This window comes from Xenopus laevis, chromosome 8S (assembly GCF_017654675.1).
Source record: "Xenopus laevis strain J_2021 chromosome 8S, Xenopus_laevis_v10.1, whole genome shotgun sequence".
NCBI classification, from domain to species: Eukaryota; Metazoa; Chordata; class Amphibia; order Anura; family Pipidae; genus Xenopus; species Xenopus laevis.
Genome location: NC_054386.1, coordinates 49,959,584 through 49,965,228, shown reverse-complemented (window position 1 = coordinate 49,965,228; position 5,645 = coordinate 49,959,584).

Sequence of the window (5,645 nt, the reverse complement as noted above, 5' to 3'; positions counted from 1 at the left end):
AGCGAGCTTAGCTCTGTGATTGCCAAACCTCTTTACTTAATTTTTCAGGATTCATTGAGATCTGGCATAGTGCCGAGAGACTGGCGAATTGCTAATGTGGTGCCTCTATTCAAAAAAGGATCCCGTTCTCAGCCTCAAAACTATAGGCCAGTTAGTCTGACGTCAGTGGTAGGAAAGCTTTTCGAAGGGTTAATAAAGGATAAGATACTGGACTTCATAGCAAATCATAATACTATGAGTTTGTGCCAGCATGGTTTTATGCGTAATTGATCATGCCAGACTAACTTAATTTATTTTTATGAGAATGTAAGTAGAGACCTCGATTCTGGGATGGCAGTGGATGTGATTTACTTAGATTTTGCTAAAGCATTTGATACAGTGCCACACAAAAGGTTACTGGTTAAATTAAGGAATGTTGGCCTGGAACATAGTATTTGTACCTGGATAGAGAACTGGCTAAAAGATAGACTACAAAGAGTGGTGGTAAATGGAACATTTTCTAATTGGACCAGTGTTGTTAGTGGAGTACCGCAGGGCTCTGTACTAGGTCCCTTGCTTTTCAACTTGTTTATTAATGACCTGGAGGTGGGCATTGAAAGTACTGTTTCTATTTTTGCAGATGATACTAAATTGTGAAGAACTATAGGTTCCATGCAGGATGCTGCCACTTTGCAGAGTGATTTGTCTAAACTGGGCAGAAAACTGGAAAATGAGGTTCAATCTTGATAAATGCAAGGTTATGCACTTTGGCAAAAATAATATAAATGCAAGTTATACACTAAATGGCAGTGTGTTGGGAGTTTCCTTAAATGAGAAGGATCTAGGGGTCTTTGTAGATAACACGTTGTCTAATTCTGGGCAGTGTCATTCTGTGGCTACTAAAGCAAATAAAGTTCTGTCTTGCATAAAAAAGGGCATTAACTCAAGGGATGAAAACATAATTATGCCTCTTTATAGGTCCCTGGTAAGACCTCATCTGGAGTATGCAGTGCAGTTTTGGACTCCAGTCCTTAAGAGGGATATAAATGAGCTGGAGAGAGTGCAGAGACATGCAACTAAATTGGTTAGAGGGACGGAAGACTTAAATTATGAGGGTAGACTGTCAAGGTTGGGGTTGTTTTCGCTGGAAAAAAGGCGCTTGCGTGGGGACATGATTACACTTTACAAGTACATTAGAGGACATTATAGACAAATGGCAGGGGACCTTTTTACCCATAAAGTGGATCACCATACCAGAGGCCACCCCTTTAGACTAGAAGAAAAGAACTTTCATTTGAAGCAACGTAGGGGGTTCTTCACAGTCAGGACAGTGAGGTTGTGGAATGCACTGCCGGGTGATGTTGTGATGGTTGATTCAGTTAATGCCTTTAAGAATGGCTTGGATGATTTTTTGGACAGACATAATATCAAAGGCTATTGTGATACTAAGCTCTATAGTTAGTATAGGTATGGGTATATAGAATTTAATTAAAAGTAGGGATGGGTGTATGTATGGATGCTGGGTTTTCATTTGGAGGGGTTGAACTTGATGGACTTTGTCTTTTTTCAACCCAATTTAACTATGTAACTATGTAACTATGTGTTGCATTGGATCAACGCTGCGACTTCATCCGACAATGCATTTACTTACCTTATTTCCGTTGCATGCAATTTGATGCCGGCGTTTTGTCGCAGCGCGTCGAAAACTTCCATGTAGTCCTACCCTCAAGGTAATGATAATAACAGTGCCCTAGTTAGTGCAATTGGTTTCCACCCTTGTCGACATAATTTTCACATCAAACAGCAAATTTCAGTTTATTTTTCTTAAAATATAGGTAGGTATTTTTTCTTAAAAGTAGGTAGGTTGTGTTATTCAATATAATTAGATATTTGGGCAACTGTTGCAAGTGACTAGCTGTGGGTCTGATGCTGGGAGCACTGGCCGGTATCTTTGCAACTGTAACTCTCACTGCCTTACTATGCCCTAAGAGTATGGTGCTGTATGCCATTGTTTATTTGTAATGTTTAATCGTATCACCCCTCCCTCCTTCGCTTGTTAAAAATAGGTGTTTGCTGCCCTAGGTATTATTGAAAGTGAATGAATGTCGGTTACACCTTTACTTCCAACCATATTATGTTACACATAACTTTAACTGAACTGACATTCACCAACTACAGCTCTTTTAATGCCATTGAAAGCTCTGAAGCAGTTACATAGTTAAATTGGGTTAAAAAAAGACAAAGTCCATCAAGTTCAACCCCTCCAACTGAAAACCCAGCACACCCCTCCCTACTTTTAATTAAATTCTATATACCCATACCTATACTAACTATAGAGCTTAGTATCACAATAGCCTTTGATATTATGTCTGTCCAAAAAATCATCCAAGCCATTCTTAAAGGCATTAACTGAATCAGCCATCACAACATCACCCGGCAGTGCATTCCACAACCTTACTGTCCTGACTGTGAAGAACACCCTACATTGCTTCAAATGAAAGTTCTTTTCTTCCAGTCTAAAGGGGTGGCCTCTGGTACGGTGATCCACTTTATGGGTAAAAAGGTCCCCTGCTATTTGTCTATAATGTCCTCTAATGTACTTGTAAAGTGTAATCATGTCCCCTCGCAAGCACCTTGACAGTCTACCCTCACAATTTAAGTCTTCCGTCCCTCTAACCAATTTAGTTGCACGTCTCTGCACTCTCTCCAGCTCATTTATATCCCTCTTAAGGACTGGAGTCCAAAACTGCACTGCATACTCCAATGAGGCCTTACAGGGACCTATAAAGAGGCATAATTATGTTTTCATCCCTTGAGTTAATGCCCTTTTTTTATGCAAGACATAACTTTATTTGCTTTAGTAGCCACAGAATGACACTGCCCAGAATTAGACAATGTGTTATCTACAAAGACCCCTAGATCCTTCTCATTTAAGGAAACTCCCAACACACTGCCATTTAGTGTATAACTTGCATTTATATTATTTTTGCCAAAGTGCATAAACTTGCATTTATCAACATTGAACCTCATTTTCCAGTTTGCTGCCCAGTTTTCCAGTTTAGACAAATCACTCTGCAAAGTGGCAGCATCCTGCATGGAACCTATAGTTCTGCACAATTTAATATCATCTGCAAAAATAGAAACAGTACTTTCAATGCCCACCTACAGGTCATTAATAAACAAGTTGAAAAGCAAGGAACCTAGTACAGAGCCCTGCGATACTCCACTAACAACACTGGTCCAATTAGAAAATGTTCCATTTACCACCACTCTTTGTAGTCTATCTTTTAGCCAGTTCTCTATCCAGGTACAAATACAAATGTTCCAGGCCAACATTCCTTAATTTAACCAGTAACCTTTTGTGTGGCACTGTATCAAATGTTTTAGCAAAGTCTAAGTAAATCACATCCACTGCCATCCCAGAATCGAGGTCTCTACTTACATTCTCATAAAAAGAAATTAAAGGGGACCCGTCACCCAAAAAAAAAATTCCAAATCCTATTTTATGACATTAGTCAAGCAAAATGAACTTTAATTACACTATATAAATTATTTGAATCTTATTTCCTTCAGTCTGGGAATTCATAATTATAACAAGCAGGCAGCAGCCATTTTGTGGACACTGTTATTAAGAGAAGTCTTGTATCATCTCAGAATCTTGTTTGTGCACCAGAATGTGGGACCTGATGTCCATTCCCATGTCCTGGCTACACAATTAAATGGTGAAGAGAACGGGGGAATGTGGGGAGAGCAGTGACATGTAGGAAGTGCTGAATGGAAAGTGAAAGTAATTGTCTGCCCCGCCTCTATGCCCAGGGCATAGAGGAGGGGCAGACAATATTTGATTGACAGCTGAGATTTCTAAATGAGTTTACAACAGCTATGAATGCTTTAATTAAAAATAGAAATTGGATTTTATGTTTAATTTGAAAAGGGCTTTTATTATACAGATTTTTATGTCTGGGTGACAGGTCCACTTTAATTTAGTCTGGCAAGATCTATTATGCATAAAACCATGCTGGGACAAACTCATAGTATTATGATTTGCTATGAAGTCCAGTATCTTATCCTTTATTAACCCTTCGAAAAGCTTTCCTTCCACTGATGTCAGACTAACTGGACTATAGTTTTGAGGCTGAGAACAGGATCCTTTTTTTAATAGAGGCACCACATTAGCAATTCGCCAGTCTCTCGGCACTATGCCAGATCTCAATGAATCCTGAAAAATTAAGTAAAGAGGTTTGGCAATCACAGAGCTAAGCTCGCTAATTACCCTGGGATGAATACCATCTGGACCTTTGTTAATCTTAACATGTTCTCGTCTTTTTTGAATTTCTTCATGTGTGAACCATGCATCATTAGTTTTATTACTAGAATTGGGACTGTTAAGAAGGAAACCTTCACTTACTGGTTCCTCATTTGTGTAGACAGATGAAAAATATGAGTTCAGAAGCTGCGCTTTTATTTTGTTTTCATCAACCAGCTGACCTCCCTCTGATAGTAAGGGTCCCACCCCTTCCTCCTTCATTTTTTTTTACTATTAACATATTTAAAAAATAATTTTGGATTTTTTTTTACTGCTTGCTGCAATATCATTTTCTATATCAATTTTAGCTTGCCTTATAGCTTCTTTGCATGATTTATTGGCCTCCTTGTACCTTATAAATGTTTCGGCTGTACCAGCTAACTTGAAAGCCTTAAAAGCACGTCTTTTCTTACCCACCTCAACACCAACGCTTCTATTGAACCAAAAAGGTTTTGCTTTGCAACGACGTTCCTTGCTTACAAGTGGAATATACTGACAAGTATATTTATTAAGCAGCATTTTAAAGACTTCCCATTTTTGTTCTGTGTTTAACCCTGTGAAAAACATTTCCCACTTAATATGTTGCAGAGATGACCTTATACTAAGGGCAAAGTTTGCACGTCTGAAATTTAGTGTTTTAGTTACTCCCTTATAGAATTGCTTCTGCAACAGAATCTCAAAGGAGACCATGTTATGATCACTATTCCCTAAATGCTCACCCACACAAATGTTAGAGATGAGTTCAGTATTGTTAGTTATTACAAGGTCCAAAAGAGAGTTAGTCCTAGTAGGTTCTTGAACGAGCTGGAATAAAAAAGTTGTCATTCAGCATATTTACAAACCTACTAGCTTTTTCTGTCTTAGCAACCCCATTACCCCAGTCAAGGTCTGGATAATTGAAGTAACTGCAGTTGTGTTTATAACATCTGCAGTCAAAACCCATGACATTGTGTTTACTGCTCATTGATGTCAGTTTGTCCCAACTTAGCAAAAACAGCACAAGAAAATATCAAGTAGACTAAACAAAAATCCTCAGGTTTGATATAAAGTACAATTGAAAGCTGGTGTTTAGATCTGCACAGTACTGTGAAGCCCAATCATTGAATATGGGGTCATCTGTCATATAGTTTGCATACATATATTTTCTTAAGGATCCTTCTTTGTGTGCATAATATATTAAAGTAATTAATTTGCCAACTAACTACATTACAATTATGACTAATAAAATGTAATAGTATATTATAATTAAATATCAAAATAAATATGTGTGGTCATAGAAGCCACCTGGTTCCAGCTTACTACAACTAAGGGTTAGGATAATCTTTCATAATATGCCAAAAGAAACCAGAGAAAAAACAAA